The sequence below is a fragment of the Antechinus flavipes genome, chromosome 5 (genome assembly GCF_016432865.1).
Source record: "Antechinus flavipes isolate AdamAnt ecotype Samford, QLD, Australia chromosome 5, AdamAnt_v2, whole genome shotgun sequence".
In the NCBI taxonomy this organism is placed as follows: Eukaryota; Metazoa; Chordata; class Mammalia; order Dasyuromorphia; family Dasyuridae; genus Antechinus; species Antechinus flavipes.
Genome location: NC_067402.1, coordinates 111,370,689 through 111,392,074, shown reverse-complemented (window position 1 = coordinate 111,392,074; position 21,386 = coordinate 111,370,689). Strand labels below are relative to the sequence as shown.

Below are 21,386 nucleotides of genomic sequence, written 5' to 3'. Positions count from 1 at the left end.
CAGTCAGAGAGGGCTTTCAGGCTTACTATCGTTCTGCTTTAAGATGATCCTGCAATTACTCTTAGCATTGGCTCAGTCAGACTTTATTTCACCCCTGACCTCCAGTACCACTTTCCTTCCTACCTTCCAGCAACATACAAAGCACTAGGAATCAATTTGATAAACATTTATGGACTGCCCATTGTAGGCAGGAGATGATGCTAGATGCTGAAATACATACAAAGATAAACAAAATACAAAAGATAAATGGTCTCTGCCCTCAAAAAACTTACTGTCTTGTATTGGAGATATGTGATGGATACAAAGACCTTTATAAAAAAGATTCACTTAGCTCTGAGAAGTTAGAATTAGCATGGCTTGGAAACTTGGACTCCGGAAGATCCGGATTCAGATTCTACATGTGATATTAGCTTTATCTCAAAGGGCACAAAATCATGGTTTGATTGTGGTCATTGTTAGTAGAAAGAGTTCCCAGTAATCCTTGATCAAAATGACCAAATAGGGAGGTACTATAAGATTTTGGAGGAGAGACCAATTATAGCTAGAAATGCACATTTATGGAATACTGCAAGGAGATGTGTTTAGCTGGCATTTGAAGAACGATAGCCTAAATCAACAGGCCTAAAATATCAGAAAGGAGAGGATATTCTAGACAAGAGCAAAAAAGGAATGCAAAGTAGTAAGACAAACCTGAGGATCTGATTGTAAAATCCACAGAATCACAAGATATGTTTCTCTTAGTCCAAACTATGTCCTGAAAAATAACTTCTTATATAAACCTTAACCAACTTTGTGAAAGATAGACTTTGTGAAAAGGTATTCTGAAGGGAAGAACTACTACTTGTCAAGGTAGCCCATTCTAAAATGGCACTGCTCTACTTGGTAGGAAGACTTCTTCCACCTCCTGAAAGAGGAACACAGGATTACAGGTTCCCAGCTTAGAGCAGGGGAAAGACCAGAATGTGATCCTGAGGACCAATCATGTGATCAGAAATTTATAGCTAAATAAGACCTTTGGGGTCCACTGATAGAACAGGAGCTCTTCTCTCTTTTGACATTCTGATGAAGACTAAGGCGTCCTTCATGAAATCACATTTATTGCCTACTTTTTCAGAGAAAGGAATATGGAATTTCAGTTATAGTTTAGTGACAATATAGATGTGGGGTTTTTCCCTATCCAAGTTCACAGACTCCCCTGAAATGTATCCACAGATCTCTAAGGGAAGAATGATTCACCTAGATTAACCCCTTCATTTTACAGATTAAATTCCAAGGATACCCAATTCATAAGTGACGGATTCAAGATTTGAACATGTATCCTAGGACTGCGGGTTCCAGGGATTTTTCCATTTTACCACACTGTCTTGCTGGCAACTCCTATCTTTGAGAGAGAAAAAGAGAAAGGAAGAGACAGAGAGGAAGAGAGACAGACAGAGACAGAGAGATAAAAACAATGACCGGGGGGAAGGAGAGAGAAGGAAAGAAGGAAGGAAGGAAGGAAGGAAGGAAGGAAGGAAGGAAGGAAGGAAGGAAGGAAGGAAGGAAGGAAGGAAGGAAGGAAGGAAGGAAGGAAGGAAGGAAAGAAGGAAGGAAGGAAGGGAGGGAGGAAGGAAGGGAGGGAGGAAGGAAGGAAGGAAGGAAGGAAGAAGGAAGGAAGGAAGGAAGGAAGGAAGGAAGGAAGGAAGGAAACACTTTCAGAAAGGAAAACAATGAGTGAAAAATCTACTCAAAAGCATTTTGAAAAGTAAATACAGGCAGCATCCAGACATCTAATCATTACTACCTCTGGACCAGTCCTTATCAAGCAATTCTCATATTAATTGAGCTTCTGGTGTACTTTAGAACTAGGTATCACAAGGGTAACCAGTCGGTAAGTTATCTCATCCAGATAACCATCCAGACATTTGCCAGAAGCCATACTAGTAAGACATTGAAAAAATAAAACTGTTTGAACCTAGACCAGGTCCTATAAAGCTACACTGAATATGCTCTGCCAGCAATCAGGTTCCAACATTAATAATACTGTCACTCATTTTTATCATTTCCAAAGTACTTTTCCCTCATAACCACCATCTGTAGTAGATAGTACAAATATTATTATCCCCATCGTAGAGATGAGAGAAAATGGGACATAAAGTACTTTATGATAAGATTTAAGAAGTACTCCCTTTGTGTGTGTGTGTGTGTGTGTGTGTGTGTGTATAGCTATTATGGGTATTGCCTCATGATCCCAATTTACAGAGGAAAAAAGCAGAGACTCAGATAAGTTAAATGACTTCCTCAGGATTACATATGTCCCAAAAGTAGAGCTAAGACTGAACTCAGATCTTCTGGCTCCAAGCCTAGCCTCTGAGGTCCTTTCCAACTCTGTGATTCTACATGTTTATGTATTTTCCATAAATCATGCTGCATTCATACAACAGCTTCTTCTTTTCCAAGAGTTTTCTATCATCTTATTTTGGATTTCCCGACATCCTTATAAATCAGTCATGGAAGGCAGCTTCGACACCATGTTACATAGAGGGAAATGGAGGCACAGAGCTGGACAGTAGTAACTTCAAATAAAGCGTGGGATTGTTATAGTCATCCAGAACCGGGGCTGACCCCTTTCCTCCCTCCCTTCCAGCCACGGGTCCTCTCCATGCGAGGTTGGATGTAGGAGAGGTACAGAAGTCCTTTCTGGTTGCTGTTGGGTATGTCTCCCGGTGATGACCAAAATTCAAACTTGACTGTTCCATACGATCAGAGAATCCTAAGTTCAAAGCATAGCAAGCTGCCCACACAACTGTTTGATTCAGGCCTCTCTGCATTGTCTGTGATCCAGATGCCTGGTTCTTTTCTCATCGTCCATTAGACTTCGGTGCCACATCGGACATTCAGGTCTTCAGTTTATTCCCCTGGAAAGTGGGCACTATAGCAGCAGCTCCAAGAGGCCTGGAGAAAGGTAGTCTTTCTTCCTTTCTCACCCCCAAGGAAGAAAGGTTGCCTTTCTCCAGGCTCCTTGGTTTCTCAAGGAACGTGCCCTCATTTAGCAGGAGGTATCCTCATTTGGAACCTTTCAAGGTTCTCCTCCCAAATGGACAGAGATGAACTTGGGCAAAGCCTGGAGGACTCTGCGGGCTGCTCGTTCTTTGTAGTTTGTCCCCAAACTCTTGCTTGCCAGGTACCAATGTCCCAGGCTGGGGTGGCAGGGAAGGAAGAGGTGGGGGGAGTTTGTGAGAGGGATGGGTAAGAAAGGTTCTGAAATCTGGACAACATCAAGAGCTTGTTTCCATGACAACCCTTCCTTATTACAGTTGCTCTAACTGCAGCCTGTTCTGATCAGACGAAGCATTGCCTAGGAAGCCTTTCATTCATTCTGCAGCGGTGGCCTGACAGGCCCTTCCTGCCATGATCCCCAGTGGGGCAGAGAGAATGAGGTGGGGTCTCCAGGAGGCCTCATCAGGAGCCTGGGAACAGGAGGAATGGGGACCTAGAAGGTGGGGGTAGAGGTGAGAGATGAGGGGAGAGGGAAAGGGAATGAGAGATGTAGAGACTGACAGAAGACACGGGGGTGTCATCTCTAACTGCATATCAGTACAACTTGCGTCTGTGGATGCTTATCTGTGTCCCAGCTCTACTGTCTGTCAGTGTGAGTCTGTGTGTGTCTACCTGTCTGTGTCTGTGTGTGTCTGCCTGCCCTGCCTCCTTTTTCTTCCCTTTTCTACTGCTGGCTTATTCCTTCAAATCCTCCCATTTGCCTTTTTCAGTTCTTCATTATCTGGTCCTTTGCTGCCTTTCTAGCCCCCTTACACTTCATTCCCTTCAATACAATCCTCTTCTCTCCTGTTTTCCTAAAGTTTTTTTTTCCTTATCTGTCTCCCATTTCCTCCCTTCTCCCCTCTGGGCTTCCCTCCCCTCTTTTTCTCCCCCCTCACTTCCTTCAAGACTCAACCCAAACCCCACTTGCTGCAGGAAACCTTTCCCTCTCTTTCCCCACCAACCACTTCTCCCTCCTCCTCAACCCATTAGTTCTTTTCTCAAGAGCTTACTTCCAATTTACAAGTTGTCAAAAATCTTAAGTACATCTTTAAGCTATTAAAGCTCAAAATGACATTAAGGCTTTGGGGACATCCTATATATCCCATATGAACGTATTTTATTCTCTATCTACTCTTCTTTATTAGAATATGAGCTTCCTGAAGGTAGGAACCACCGCTTTGCCTATTTTTGTACCCCTCACACTCAAAATAGTGTCTGGCTTATTATAACTACTCTAAAATGCTTGCTTGCGTGACAACTTCCTCCCAGTCCTCTAAGAATCTAGACATCCTAAATCCTAGTCCAAGATGAACTATGCAACTGGGGATCAAGTCCACAGATTTAAGTGTCTTATAGAAAACCAGGGTGCAAATGTAGGCAAATGTAAACATCCTAGAGGGCTGGACATATTCTATATTCTATTTTTTTCTTCGTATCCTTTGCACCAATAGACAATGCAAACAGGCTGGGTCCAGAATTAAAAGGAAGAAGAGAGGACTATATTGCTTTCCAGAAAAACACAACACCCCTTTAGTGACCCATAATTAAAGGCCCAATTTTTTAAATGATAGTAGTCCACTTACAAATTAGAATTATCATATAGTCACAAGGCATAGAATAGCATGCATCCAAACAATTAAAAATAAGTACTAGACAGTGGAAAGGTATATGGTAAGTGGTCAGGCTGCAACCTAAAACAAACAAGGGGTTTCAAAGAGTAGCAGAGGGGTCAAAGATGTCATTGTGAATAAATGCATGATAGGGATAGGGAGAAGGGACAGGACAGAGGGACTGGTCCAGTGCCAAAAGTAGTAACAGTTCGAATGTTCCATTGGTGTCCCCTCAATGACAGGAAGAAACTCGAAGAAGCAACAGTCTGTTGGGAGGACGAGGACAACAATTATATAGCAAGGGGAGGAATGGATGGGTTGTGATATGTATCCACATTGAGAAGATCCAAGGTTATTTGGAATATTTGAATATCCCCCAGTTCCTGGCACATAGTATGCACTCAGTAAGTTAATTGTTGAACGAAAGACAATGTGATCTTTATCTTTTTGGTGGTTTTCAGAGGCAGAGAAGACAGTGGATACCCTATTTTAGGAAGTTGGTATAATATTGAAAAGGTGGAAGATTAAAGGCTTCCCATTATTGTCTGTGACCAACCAGTCTAGGAGTCAAGATTACCAGATGAGGAACATCATCTAGTTAAAAGAATTGTCCTCCACCCAACGTACAGGGGGACAAGGGTGCAGAGTGAGTCAAAGAATCAATTTGGTGGCAAGGGTTCTGATGAAGTTTAAGTCTTTAGAAGCAAATAGGCCGCCTAGATAGACCGCTGGGCCTAGAGCCTGGAAAACTTGAATTCAACTCTATCTTGGACACTCAGACAAACTAGCTGTGTGATCCTGGGCAAAGTCATTTACCATCAATTTCCTCAACTATAGAAAGGAGGTAATAATGCCATGTCCTTATGATTGTTGTATGAAATGAAATTACATGAAGCAAGTACTTAATAAGTGCTTGTTTTCTTCTTCCTTTCCTCCTTCCTTTTTTCCTTCTTTCCCTCTTCATTTTCTCTTTCCTTCCTACCCTTGTCTTCCTTCCTACCCTTGTCTTCCTTTTCCTTCCTTCCTTCCTTCCTTCCTTCCTTCCTTCCTTCCTTCCTTCATTCCTTCCTTCCTTCCTTCCTTCCTTCTTTTCTACCTTTTTTCCTCCTTCCTGCCTTCACTTTCCTTAGCAATCTTGAGGCTGCCCTTTTCTTTTGTGCTAAGTAGTTAAGTGGAAGAAATGTGACAATAGCACATACTCCATTTCCCGCTGAAGGAAAAAAAGAGACCTACAAAAAAAAAGAAACGTGTTTTATATTTTTGACAGATGGGAAAAAAAAAGGTAAACTCTGGTGAGGTAAGGACTTAGGCAATGAAGCCTAGGCAGCTGCTCAGAGAAATTAATTCTCCTATCCACCTGGGGCCCTGGGCTCACCTCATAGAACAGTAGAGCCAGGAGCCATTCTTCCCTAAGACTTAAAGCTTCCCACCTGCCTTTTCTCTAACTATTCTTGGAGACAAAACAACAGAAGCCAGAGCCAAGGGTCCTGATTTCTCATCCTTGGAAGGGTTCTTTTCTGTTAGTTATAAACTTTTATCTCCAAGCTGCCAGGGCTGGAGGGTTGAGTTTGCATGAAATGAACATTAAGGTCTCTTTTGGCCCTAAATCCATGATCCCACGTTCCTTACAATGTTTAAAAATTATTGAACTATCCAGAATCACAAGAGCCAAAATATCATTTAAAAAAATATGTGGAGAAGAATAAAGAGAAAACGGATGGGTATGAAGGATCTGAGAAGACTGATTTTCCCTCCCTAAAATTCAGTATTTCTCTATGGTTGAGAAGGGCTCTAAGCTTGATTTGTTGATCAGCCAGTGAGCAACTGCTAAGCACTTGCTAATTGCCAGGCACTGTTATGTGTTTAAGATAAAAATATTAAACTAAAAGTTTACCCTCAAGGAGCTTACATTCTACTGATGTATCCCTAATGTCCTGGAGCAAGAAAAGATCAGGAAGGTGCTTGTACGTCTCATTCCTCGTCCTCAGGGAAGACCCCTGAGGTTTTCAATCCAGAAAACCAAAAATGCACATTAATATTGACTAGTATACAGAACACCAAGCTAGGTAATATTAGACAATCCCTATTACCTTTATAAATATCCCTTTTCGGAAAGAGATTATCCTGGTACTAAAGGAGGTGAACCCAGAAAGTTGTGCTAAATCTTCCCAGCTCAGGTGTCCAAAGGATTTCTCACCAATATCTCTCCTCTTCCCCGGGAGGATGCAGAGCTGAGACTCAAGGTGGCCAGAGTTACCTGGAGAGGAGCCACTCCCTCTCAGGCTCCTGATAAGGAGGGAAGTTCCAATCCTGGCCACACGCACGTGCTTGCGCACTTGCGTAGACACACACGTGCCCACAAACACACACAAGCATCCACACACACAAACCAGCTCGCATTAATTGGCAGCGTGTAGGTGTATGTGTGAGAGTGCGTGGGGAGCCGTACATGTGACTGTGCGATTCAGGATCACAAGTGTAAGTAAGGGCGGCATCTGTAGCAGAGAGGGAGCCAAATCGGGAACGGCCGCCCGGAGAAATCCTTAACGCTTTGTGCCCAGCTCTCCTCCTGCCCTACCCCGCCGAGTCTCGGGGAAAGCTGTTTCCCTTCTGAGTGTTTGCATTCAGACACCGACCCTGAGCCTTGAAGCACGACGCGCAAGAGACGGCCCCATCCACCTGGGCAACATATGCACTTGCAGAAGTTAGAGCTTTTTGTTTTTTTCTTTGTTGTCACCGAGTAGGAAAAAAAACCCCACCAAAACCTAGGACATCAGAGTCCCGGTCATTAAAGGGAATTTAATGTCCTCCCTTCAGAGTTAAATGTAAATGAATCCTGGAGATAGCATTAGGTAAGAAGGGAATCTAGCTTAAGGAGCCCAGGCTCAGAGGGAAGGCTGGGATCAAAGCCAGGGGAAGTGGTGGCAGCTATATTCAGTGCGTATTTGCGGATGTGGGAGGGTACAGCCTGCTTAGTTATAAGTAGGCAATCCTGATATATGGGGCCTGAGATGAGAGGGTTTGATTGCAATTGGTATGTAACCATGATCTTGTCAATAGGTAACCACAGGTAAATGTGTGGGTTTGCACGCCATTGAGCATCTTGGCAAGCATGTGTAGACCATGGCCAAAGTTCACGTTATATTAGATGCTACTCAGCTGGCACCTGAAATTAAATGGGTAACAAATAGGGACAAGAGTCAGATATTAATATTAACTGATGAACCAAAATCAGTATTAATCAGCATGGCAATATTATTTCTGCTCTTAACAGATTTACCTCCTAGTCCCAACACATGTACTGTGCATGCAAATATCTGTGTGATCCCTTTGATATATTACGTAGTCTATCAGTGCTGGTTATAGCCCATCTACATCCTCTCATCCCTTGTAATTCATAGTATCTTTCCATCAGTCCTCCATCTGCAAGCCTCAGCTTGTCCATCTCTTTCCCCTTACTATTGTTAGGACCACCATACCTTTGTGTGCTGTCTTATATGGCATTTTCCCCATGAAGCAGCTAGGTGGTACAGAGGTCACAATGGGGGTCTTAGAATCAGGAAGGCCTGAGTTCAAATCCCACCTCATACACTTCCTAGGTGTGTGACTCTGGGTCACTCATTGAACCTAGCTGATTTCAGCTTTGTCAACTGCAAATTGGGGATAACAGCACCTACCTCACAGGATTGTTATAAGGATCAAATGAGACAGGCAGAACTTGACAAACCTTAAAATGTCATGTCAACGCTAGCGGCTATTAGTGTTATTATTAGCAATTATTATTGTTCTTGTCATTTATTTAATAAATTATCTTGGTATCCTATGGTATAGTAAAATGTACTCATGGTACAGCTTTCCATTTATCTTTGGTCATATATATATAGAGGGAGAAATAATGGGCTATAATGAAAAGAATAAGGAACTTGGAGTCAGATCTGAATCTCAGCTCCACTACTTATTATATTGTTTTATGCAAGTTCTATAACTATTCAGTCTTTTGATCTGTAAAATGGAGATAATTCTTCCTCTGGAAAAACAGGTGGAGGGGAGGTGGAGAAAGACTACAAAATGGAATCAAACTAAGATAGAAAGGAACTCTGTAACCACATATTGACTTAGAAAACCACACTTTAAAAATACGTATTGTATTTTATTACATTATCTGTTGTAATTTATTGTTATTTATTTTGTTACACACTTCCCGATTACATTTTAATCTGATTCTATTTGCACTCAGGAGTTCTGGAGCCAGCTTTGGACTTTGAATTTGACATATTAGGATTAGATGATCCCTGAACACCTTTTGATTATAAACATGAATTTATTAATCTAGGGTTGTAATGAGTAAAGCACTTTGTAGATTATAAAACCTTCTATAAAAATGAGATAAAATATTACATGAGTATATCCTTGTGTAATGTTGGTACTTGCCAATAAGGATACAATCCTCAGAGCATACACTTTATGCTTTGCTTGGTTGGCACTAATCCATGTAAAAACTTGATGAAACAGCTTCTAAGCATGCATCATGGAGGGCCCCTGGCCCCTGATTCAGAGCACAAGCAAATATCATTTGATTATTTTCTATTGGTTTTTGGTCTAATGAGAATGTACAGAAAACTTCCAAGCAGACAAAATCATTCCCTTTCCTCTCCTTATCCTTCTCCCTCTCCCCTTCCTTACCCTCTCTCCATGGCTTACTAATGAGAAGGAAGAAATTAACAGTGATTCTCAAAGTATGGTCTAGAGAATCCTGGGGATCTCTGAAACCCTTTAGAGGGTCTACAAATTCAAAAATAGTTTTTATTTCCAATATGGTAAATGTCTATAAATATAATCAAGATAAACAAAAACGCTTTGGAGAGATCCTCAATAATTTTTAATAGGATAAAGATACTGAAAACAAAAGTTTGAGAACCACTGCGTCTAGACCCTTGATTAGAAGTAGAAGTAGTAGTAGTAGTAGTAGTAGTAGTAGTAGTAGTAGTAGTAGTAGTAGTAGTAGTAGTAGTAGTAGTAGTAGCAAAGCAACCTCCTGCCACAAAAGATTGTGTTTATCCTTTCCTGGTCTTAGGTGAACAGAATGTGGGAGCTTCGAAAGGCCAGAAAGTTTTCAAAATTTCCCATAGTAACCAAATTTGTACTCTCAATAACAGAGATGAGCCCTGAGCAATAACATATTTGAGCCAATTCAGCAGTGAAAACATGATACCCAACAAACAAGGATGCAGCTTATCCATTGGCTATACCATACCTCAAAGTGAAATTGGTGGGGAAGCCACAAATGGAAAATAGGATTCCCAGAGCTAGGAAGGAGGGGAATATTTTATAGAAAATACTTTAAATTTGAGCTCAATCTCCTGGGGACCAAATTCATGTGTAGAAGGAAATGTTTGGCTTGGTTAAAATGGGTTTGTAACAACTTCTCTGAGTTTGAGTTCATTCTGAGCAGGGCCAAGGAGGTTGTACAAAGGATAGAATTGTTCCAGGGGATGTTTTTCTGTGCTTGCTATATTTTGATAGTCACATTCTTGATTTAATAGTAGTTCAACTGTCCTTCTAAAGGATATCAACATGATAAAATGATGTTTTCAAAATTAAACCAAACAATAAAGACAAATGTTTATCACTTGCCCAGAAATAGTTAATAGTATTCTGATGTATTAACAATTTTTAATGAGAAGTGTCCATCTGTTGAGTTGAGATTGAGATTGAGAAGAGAACTGTCAACACAGGCACCAGGACTAATTTGCTGATCATTGATGGACATTGGCTGATTGATGAACTTTTACAATAACAAAAGAGAAATACATTTACATTGTTTTATATTAAACTGCTCCACCTAGGAGCTTTAAATCATTTCTAATCTCCTATTTCAGATACCATACACTTAGTAGTAAAATAACTCAACAGTGAACTGTTATCTATGGTCTTGAAAGAAAATGGAGAACAAAAGAGGTACATCAAGATTGATGACAAGCAAATTACCTAATTTTCAAAAAGAGGAAAGCCACAAACTGAAAACTGATTAACTTAAGAGAAATTCTTAGAAAATTAGGATGACTAAATGGATACCTTTTGAGCACTCAGAAAATAAATCAGTGATCACTAGGATTCAACTAGAATAGGTTCACCAAGGACAAATCATAAGAAACTAATATCTTTCCTTTTCCCCTCCAGGGTTATTAGACTAGTAGATAATGGGATTAATGTAGACAAAACTATATTTAGAATCAGTAAGACATTTGACAAGCCTTTCATGATATTTTTGTGAACAGGATAAATTGCAATGTGAATAACAATGGGATGGATTAGAAAAAGGTTTAGAGACCAGAAACAAAATATGTTGATTTATGAAAATTCATGTTAACCTGAAGGAAGATCTTTAATAGTATGTAGAAGAGGTCTGCCTTTATCCATGATTTCTTTAAAATTTGTATCAATGACTAGGATGAGGACAAAGCAGGCATGTTTATCACATTTTTGAATAAAGAAAACTAGTAATAATAGTTAATTTATTAAGGGGCACAATTGGGATCCTAAAATATTGTGACATTTAAATGATGGGCCGAATATAATAAAATGAAATTTAATTGGAATTAATGTAAAGATCTTTACTAAATTAAATCAGCTGCAGAAATTCAGGATGGTTAGGGTTTCAATTAAAAGTGAACTGAGATTTAGATAGATTATGAATCAGTCTGGTGGGGCATCCAAAATGCTAATTAAAGTTTCATTTGTATTATCAAAAGCAAGATGTTCAAGATAAGAAAATAATCATATTGTATTCTTCCCTATGTTTATAAGTATTATATTCAATTCTAAGCACTACATTTTAGAAGCACACTTACAAACATGGGACATGAATAAAGAAGGATGCTTGGGATAGTGAGGGTTCTTGAATCTACATCATATGAAGTTAATTTGAAGGAAGTTGCAATGTTTAGCCTGGAGAAAATAAGATTTAATAGACTCAAAATTGTAGGCTTCAACTATCCGAACATTTGTAATGTAGAAAAGGATTTCTGCTAACTCCTCTTGCTCTAAAGAGGAGACCTAGGACCAGAGGTTGGGAGCTATGGGGAAGATGATTTGAGATTAGCAAAAGAAAGAATCTCAAAGAATTAGAACTGTCCAAAACTGAACTGTATTCATGAGATAGTATATTTATCCTCACTAGAGCCTTGCTGAAGATGTTGTAGAGAGAATTCAAGGATTGGGGAAGAGATAAAGATATTCTTTACTATCCTTTTCAACTGTAAGATTTTATGATTATTAAAATATATAACAAATATAAAACTGATCTTCTCCCTATCTCTTTTAAACTGTTCATCACAAGTAGCAATAACAATAATGCCTCCAATCATTACCATATAAAAATGCTGAGAACTTTAACACTCATTCATTCAGAAGTCCTGACAAAAGCAGTTTTCATTTTATTTCTGTCCTGAAGGGAAGCAAGTTGACACAGGAAATGGCCTAAGTGAGAGCCAACTGCTATAACATTCATAGCCTCAGTTGATAGATACCAAAGGTTTAATTGTGCATCCCACCTACATCGCATGCTCATCTAACTCTCATATAGGAACTCTTCTGAGATAATATCCGTCATTATGAGAGCTTTTCTGTTTTCACCCAGGCCAAGTATGTCATTCGGGGACAAATGGTGCATCTCTTGGGATCCCCTAAAATGCCCAAAGACTTGTTTCTCAATTATTTATGCATAATGTATACTAGTGAGTTTCCATGAATTAATGAGTAGTATTTCTAATATGTCAAGTAAAAATTATAGAAACTTAAGAGGAAAGTGACTGTCTAAAAATTTATGAGAAAGAACGAAAGTCAAGAATATTCTGACATGCTCCTTAGATTTTCAAAGGTCAGTCAATAAGGATAGCTAGGTGGTGCCGCAGTACATAGAATGCCAGCCTTGGAGTCAAGAAGATTCATCTTCCTTCAAATCTGGTCTGAGAGACTTACTAGCTGCGTGACCTTGGACAAGTCACTTAACCTCATTTGCCTCAGTTCCTCATTTATAAAATGAACTGGAGAAGGAAATAGCAAAGTATCTTTGCCAAGAAATCCTTTTAGTGGAATCTCTAAGAGCCAAACACAACTGAAAACAACTGAACTACAACTATGCACTAAAGCATATACTAAGTACTGGGGATACAAAAATAAGAAAGATAGTTCCTGCTCTCAAGGAGTTCACAAGATGATGAGGAAGACAAGATGGAAAAGGAAGCTGAAAGGGGAGGGAGAAGGTACAGGGAATGATTGGGACAAGAAGTCCAAAGGAATGAAGTTTAGGAAATAAGATAGATGACTGTCTTGAGTACCTACCTTAAATGGAAGCTTTGGGAAGAGCTCTTTGCTTCCCACTCTTTTAAGATTAGGGTTAAGGGTTTCAAATTTCAAAGATTTCAGAGAAAAAAAAAGATAGGAGGCTGAGAATTACAATTAATATGGAGAAGATATAGCAGGAAAGATTGAAATTCTCAAGAAACAATGAGAACCAAAACAAGGAAAAGGAAGAGGAGGAGAAGAAATTCAAAACAGAGTGCTTTAGAAGAATATAGAGGACTTCTATTGGGGGGAGGGGGGATAGGTGGGACAATAAGGGATAATGGAGAGAAAGCAAAACCATTGGACTCTTTATTTTGCTTCTCATTTCTCTGCCAAGCATGGCTTTGAGGCAGAAATAAAATGTCCAAAAGGAAAATAAATACCATCATAAGTGGGGAGATAATATGACTTGACCTAGTTGCCCTAAATATTCTCAACATTTCTGTGGCTAAAAGAACTAGGGGATGGAAATAGTGGGAGAAATAGAGCAATTGTTTCTTGAAAGATCCTAGAAGGGGGAAAAAAGTGTCAAAGGACTTGGTGGGGAGTGGAGGGAGGAGGAGGTACACATCCTGATTTTTCACAAATGGAAACAGGATGATGTTGGCCAACCATAAGCTAATGAACTTGTCTTGATTCCTGGCAAAATTCTAAATTAGCATGATTAGTAAATATCTTTAAAAAAAAAGAATAATCACAAAAAGTCTGTATAGCTTCATCAAGGAGATATCACACTTAACCCTGCTCCCTTTTTTTGGCAAAGTTACTATTCGATAGATAAGAGGAATGGTATAAAAGCAGCTTACCTAGATTTTATCAAAATATTTGACAAAGAAACTCATGATTTTGGTCAACATCTTTAATAAAAGGGACATTTCATTTTTTTGCAATTTTATCCCTAATATCTAGCATTGTTACCTATCTACACAGTGAGGAGCATATTGGACTTGTAGTCAGGAACACCTGAGTTTCAATCTTGTCTTAGTCTCCTACTTAGCTGTGTGACCCTGGGCAAGTCACTTAACTTTTCTCACCCTCAGTTTCCTCTTTGTAATATAGAGATAATAACAGCAACCACCTCACAGGATTGTTATGAGGATCAAATGAGATAATACGGGTAAAGAGTTTTATAAACTTAAACCTATCTATATAAATGCTACTTATTATTATTGTTGTTGATCTTGTTAGAGCAGATGTTTAATAAATCCTTTTTGACTAGTTGATAAGATGGAAAGATGTGGGCTAGACAGGTGAGTTCAGAAGTGGCTGAATGACTAGACCTGAAAAAAAATAATTAACAGATTCAATATCAAATTACAAGAAAGTCTCTTTTGAAGCATTCCATTAATATGTGCTTGGACCTGTATTATTTAATGTTCTTTATCAATGATGTGGATAAAGGAATAGATGGCACTTTTATCAAATTTGAAGAGGACCTTAGATGGATAGTTAACTAAGTGGATGTCAATCAAAATCCAAAGACATATCTTGACAGGCTAGATCATCAGGCTAAATCTAATCATATGAAATTCAATGGGGATGAATATAAAATCCTATACCTGCTTTTAAAAAAATCAACTTCATAAATACAAAATGGTGGACATACAAGATTTCAATAGACTGGATATTCAGTGTCAGTTACTTATGTGATATGGCTGCCCAAAAGTATGATATTTAGGAGGTAATGGTACTGTCATTCCATGCCCACTGCTTTTAGAGTATTGTGTGAAGTTCTGGGTACTATATTTTAGAAAAAATATTGATCATTTGGTATATAGCCAAAAAGCAAATAAATTACTATCATTTGCCTTTTTGTCATTGACATATAACTGATAGGAAATGTGGCACAATGGAAAAAGTTCTAGCTATGTATCTCAATTTGTTGGATGAATTTAGGCAAGGCATTTGACCACTGTCTGCCTCAATTTCCTGATCTAGAAAATGAGAATAAAAATAGCATCTTCCTTCCTGGATTGTTTGAGGAGAAAATTAGATAAGACTTAAAAAGTGCTTTGTAAACCTTAAAAAGATAGATAATTAATCTTCTACTTTTATCATTATTATTGTTATTATTAATTCTGGAAAACCTGAGATCAAATCCCATCTCAGATACCAATTATCTATATGACTTTGGTCAAGTCACTTTGCTGTCTGAAGAATCTGTTTTCTTCTCTATAAAATGAGAGGCATTTTGAGTCAGAATGTTACATAAGAGTATACAGGAAACTAATTCTATAGAAATAGTTATCAAATATATTTTTAAAAGTTTATGCATCTCAGGATTATCTCTGAGAATCTCACTAGCTCTGGATCCATGATGCTATGATACCTGAGCATGTTTTCTTTTTTTTTTTTTTTTTTTTTTTTTCCTGCTGAGGCAAATGGGGTTAAGCGACTTGCCCAGGGTCACACAGCTAGGAAGAGTTAAGTGTCTGGGGTCATATTTGAACTCAGGTCCTCCTGACTTCAGGGCTGGTGCTCTATCCACTGCACCAACTATCTGCCCTGAGCATGTTTTCTTATCTCTAAAATGGGAATATCAATATCATAGGTTGTTGTGAGGGTCACCTGATGTGATGTACACAAAACTCTGTAAACCTTAAACTGTCTATGAATGTTGTTAGTCTGCCTACCAATGTTCCCTCCCCATCTTCAAACAAAAACACATAATACACACACACACATAAACACAAACATATCCATATACACAAATCTAGATTAAACAAACAAATCAAACTTCTAACTAGAATAATGTCCCTGGGAATTGTGACAAAACTGCCTTCCTTTATCATTCTTAGAATCTCATTCAGATTTCTGAGGGTTTTCCCCTGGAAATTTTTTTCAGTTCTTTGGGGTTATTTCCTTTCCCTTCCAGTTGTCAAATCTCTCCAGATCACTATGACATAGCATGAAAAACATGATGACATAGAACCAACAAGTTCTAAAACCCTACTTCCCCACTCTCCCCAAACTTGACTACCTAGGTATTTCTTCTCCTGTTGCTGTCTTGGAGCTAACCATCCTGAAACTGCTTAAAAGAGCCTGACAGGTAATTTATTCTGCGGCAGAGGATAGCAATTTCACTGTCCAGAGGCGAGAGACCCAAAGGCATCGGCAAAATCTTCACCCTCGTGGAACACAGCTTTAATATGATAACAATTCCAAGAGTGCACAGGACTAATTCTTTCTGTCTTTGTCTTACTTTCTCCCAAACAGTTCTCAAATGTTTTTACAATTTCCTTTTTTAACTTCCTTCCCATGAATCTCTATAGAATAAATTAAATATTTCATCCATGAAGGGTGACTATCAGGCATTTGTGGAAAGGACCAACAGAACTCTGGGATTGAGTCTCCCAAGTTGAATTATGAATAACTTTACATGGAATGAATTTTTAAAAATTTGTATCTGTTTTTTCCAAAGCCCCAAGTGGTCGACTGCATGATTTTACTTGGAGAGTTGAGCGAAAACGTCTCTCCCCCAACATCTTTGCCTTTAAAATCCTTCAAAGCCCAGCTCAAAAGCTTACATGAAGCCTCCATTATAGTATGGTCAAAAGAATATCACGGACAGGATCAGATCCCGCCTCTGCCATTTTCTACCTAATTGACCTTGAACAAATCATCCAACCTTTGGGGAGTCTCAGATTCCTCATCTGGGAAATGAGGGAGTTGGCTGAGATGACATCTAAGTCTCTTTTCAGCTTGAAATCTAGAAAGCCCTTCCTCAGCTTAAAGTAACCTTTCCCTTGAGCCTTTTTACTTTCCTTATATGCTTACTATATTACTGACTCTGTGATCCTGGTTAAGTCACTTAACTTCTCTCAAATAGTTTCCTCAAGTGCAAAATGGAGATTATAACATGAAGATGACATGTAAAGTGTTTTGAAAATTCTTGTAACATATTTATCTGTGTGTGTATACATATATATGTATATATATACACATGTATATATATACATATATATATGTATATATACACACACATTATTTCCCCTACTAGTCTGTGAACCCCTTGAGAGAAGTCACATTTATTTTTAAGCTTCTTGAGAGTAGGGAACATTTCATTATTTCTATTTTTGTCCATGGATAGAGTATCAGATCTGGATTGAGGAAGACTCACTTTGCTGAGTTCAAATCTAACCTCAGACACTTACAAGTTGTAGGATTCTGGACAAATCATTTAATCCTGCATTTCCTCATCTGTAAAATGAGCTGGAGAAAGAAATGGAAAATCACTCCAGTATCTCTGCCACGAAAACCCAAAATGGGGTTGCATTTATAACCCTTCTATAATGGCTGTCATATAGTAGGCACTTAATAATCTCAAGTGATTTTTGGAATCTAGCATTTGTATTGCAGATAGGAAGTATGTAGTAAGTGCTTGTTGAATGTCCCATGTTAACCAGGAGAGATGGATATCTCATCCTTCCTCTATAGCTTTTCTTGATAATTCTTCAACATTTGAAGAGCCGTCTCTATGACTTGTCATCTGGTTATGTCCTTTTTCTCCCTCCAAGAATTCTATCTTCCCTGTTTTGTTTATAGAGAAACCAAAGTACAATTTAAACTTTGTTTTCTCATCTGGAGAGACAAAGAGTCAGAGACAGAGAGACAGAGACAGAATAGGTGAGTCCCACAATTCCACTAGAGCCAGAGAATTTCATTATTTACCAGGAAGTCAGTATCAGAATATTGGCATTCTAGAACCAACTTTCCATATTTCTGTGAGACTTGTGGAAAGGATCTTCACTTTTCTGACCTTATTTTGCTCATTTTTTAAATGTGGAAATTAGACTTGGTGCTCTCTAACATTCTTTGGCAGATCTTGTGGCTCCAAGGGCCAGGTTTTTTCACTTCTTTGGTCCCAGGAGATAGCATGAAAAATCGTCTAAGATGAGAAGATCAAGAGCCATGGGCTCTGGGTTCTAATTCTGGCTTCTTCTGTCTTTGTTGGGTGACCTCGGGCAACTTGGCATAGGAGAAAAGTAGATTTGGAACCAGAGGACCTGGGTTTAAATACCCGTTGGACAAATCAATCAACTCTCACTTCCTGATTCATAAATTGAAAAGATCAGACTAGATCAGGGATTCAAAAGACCCAAATTCAGAAGATCCATGAACTCAGATGGCTTGGAAAAAAAAGCTTGTATTTCTCTCTATTCCTGTCTTATCTCCATCTTCATTTTTATGAATCTCTAAGTGAAATTTAGCATTCACTTCAATTATTTAAAAAAACATGATTCCCAGATGTCTTTAAATCCTAACCTTTCTTGACTTATCTGTAAGTTAAGGAGAATAAGACAGTTTTAACTGATGGTTCCATTTTTAGTTATGAGGAACTTCTTTGCCCTGAAAGAAGGGGCATTTGTCAGAGGGTCCAAGTCCAATGTCAAATGCAGGTATCACTCATACTTTTCACACAGTAATACACGAGAATTTTTTGTTAGCTCCAATGTTTGAACTCACTTGATACTTTTACATTTTGTTAGAAGAAAATGTCCTTGATTCTCCAAGGAATTTCTGAGGGATGGAGGGCACGAGACTGACCACATCTAAAAACTATTATCAGTAAACAGTTAGTCTTTTCTCTCTTTTTTCCCACTGAAAGTCAGGGAAATCATAAAATTGTCAAGTGTCAGGCTTGGGTAGGGATCTTAAGATATTATCTAGTTCAAACTCTTCATTGTACAACTAAATAAACTGAGTCAGAGAAATTAAGCACCTTATCTGCCAAGGTTACCGCAAGGGTACCACTGAGATAGACAATTGATTGTACTTGCGTTATTAACTTCATAACTTTGTTATAAGGAAAATATTTTGTAAACCTTTCAGAACCGCATAAATATGAATGATTTTCAAGATTCCTTCATCATTTCCTTCCGCCCTACCTATTCAATGTCATTTCCTATTACTTCTCTTCAGAGGCACTACAATTCAGCCCTGAATCCAGTTCTCATCCTTTCCCATCATTCCCTATCTGAAAAGCATTCCCTCCTCCTTTTCACTTCTCAGAATCTTTATCTTCAATATCCTACTCAGGTATCATCTCCTCCAGTAATTAATGCTCTCTCCCTCCTCAAACTGCCTTTTCTTTGCTTGTCTGTGACCTTGTTGTGGTCAGCCAATAGAATGTAAACCCCTTGAGGGGGCGCTTTTTATTTTTAAATTTGTATCCCCACTATCATCCCTCCCCTCTCCTCCTTCCTTCCTCTTCTGCCCTGTCACTTCTCCCTAAAATTAGGGCCTGTCTATTTAATGCCAACATTCCAGCAGATGGGCTGCATGTCTTTGAGTTTTGGAAAGCTATAATCTTCAAAGAAATAAAATTGAGTAACACCCAGAGAGCCTTGTGGAGGTGGATATGTGATGGGTATGAGAAGCCTGGAATACAACGAGAGTAAAGGGTGTGTAATCAGGAAATGTAAGATGAAAAATGAAAAAGGGCTGGTTGTGGCAAGTGAATAAGGATGACCATTGGAAAGACCCTTAGTATCATCAGAATGTCAAGAGAAATAGAGGAAGATTCTGGTATATTGGGTGGAATCCTTGTGATAAATGTATGGGAAGAACTGAACAGTGCCCCAAAGTGGAAGAGGTATGGATGGCTTAAGATTCACATCATTCTAAAGAACATACACATTTATGTAATCAGAGCTCTCTTATGAGATAGCGGTTTTATTTGTCAGGAAAGGATGTCCTTGGAAAATGTTTAAACCTGATAAATAAATTTCCAGGCCCTTCCTAGTAAGACCTCCAATTACTTTTTAAAGAGAATTTTCCCCCTGTCTCCCCATCTCCTAGCAAGAGTGTGAGGGGAAAAATATTATCTCCATTGTTAGAAACATTTGGTCTTGAGTTGAGCAATCCATCTGAGCCAGAGTCAGAGGTGAGAGGAGACTTTAAGTCTCCTGAGTGCAGTTTGTTGATTGCCTTGTCCATCAGACTGAGTTTGTATTTCCAGATCAAATTGTGAAATTCAAAGTCAAGCAGAAGTGGGGGCGGGAGGGAAGGCCAGGTTTGGGAGAGCAGAGAAAGCAGTCAATCACAGTCACCTGTATGAAAGAAGGAGTAGAGACAGAGATACTTTGGGTGCTTTGGACACAATGGGTGCTTTTTAAAAATTGCTTATAGAGAATTACCAAGCAGATGATTTACGGAGCTATCATTTGTCCAAAATTCAAGACCAAGGCCAAAAGGTCAGAGAAGCCCCCGAACTAGCGAGGCTGAGGCTACATCAGACAGCCAGGGGAACCAAGGGAGGAAAACAGAAAGAAAGATGTGGGGGATATCCTCTAGAATGCTCCTCATGTTTAATAAGGTGGCTTTTTCACCTTCTTTACTCTAGAGAATGTCTCAAAATTTTTAGTGTTCATTAAACAGTCCTCCCTGTATTCTGAATTTCCTTCCTGAATTACAATCAACTATTCTTCAGTACAATTCTGCAAGTGATCCTTCTCACTTCTTCTCTCCTTGTTACTCTAATCCCAGCTGCCATGATGGTGTCACTCACCTAAGTTCCCTGTGCAAACTCTATGATAAAAGTTGCCTTCATGGACTTTTCCTTCTATTTCCTGATTTTTTTGTCTTCAAAGGGATTAAAATCAACCTCATTACAGGACAGTGGAAAGAGCATTCATTGGCTTTGGAGTCAGAGGACTTGGATTAAATTTTACCTCTGAGACTTATTACCTATATGACCTTGAGAAAGTTTTCTAATCTGTAAATTATCTGTTAAAAAAAAGTCATCTAAAAATAAATCATCTCTGAGGAAATGCAAGTTAAAATAACTCTGATTACCACTTCATACCAATCAGCTTGACTAATGTGACAAAAAGGAAAATGCTGGCTGCTGGAGGGGATGAGGGAAAACTAGAACACTAAGGCACTGTTGGTGAAATTGTGAACTGATCCAACCATTCTGGAAAGCAATTTGAAACTAAGCCCAAAGAATCATAAAACTGTGCATACACTTTGATCTATCAATACCACTGCTAGATTTATATCCCAAAAAATATCCCTAAAAAAGGGAAAGGATTCATTTGTTCAAAAATATTTGTAGAGCTCTTTTTATGGTGGCTAAGAATTAGAATTCAAGAAATACCTATCAAATGGGGAATGGCTAAACAAGCTGTGGTATATGATTGTAATGGAATATTTTTGTCCTATAAAAAATAACAAGAAGGATTATTTCAGAAAAAACAAGGAAAGGCTTACATGAACTGATGCAAACTGAAATGAACAGAATTGTAGGAACATGGTATACAGTAACTGCAATATTGTACAATGAAGAACTGTGAATGACTGAGCTATTCTCAGCAATACAATGATCTAAGATAATCCCAAAGGATTAACACTGAAGCATACTATCCACCTCCTGGTAGCAAGAACTGATATATTTTTTATTTTAAA

At 38.7% G+C, this 21,386-nt stretch overlaps 1 protein-coding gene and 1 long non-coding RNA gene across 2 annotated transcripts in view; one reads left to right on the top strand and one right to left on the bottom strand.

The window, feature by feature from the left end:
- PLXNA4 (plexin A4) overlaps positions 1–21,386 on the bottom strand; it is a 650,156-nt gene that overhangs the window by 446,135 nt on the left and 182,635 nt on the right. The window lies entirely within an intron of this gene.
- LOC127538057 (uncharacterized) overlaps positions 1–21,386 on the top strand; it is a 41,262-nt gene that overhangs the window by 1,591 nt on the left and 18,285 nt on the right. The window lies entirely within an intron of this gene.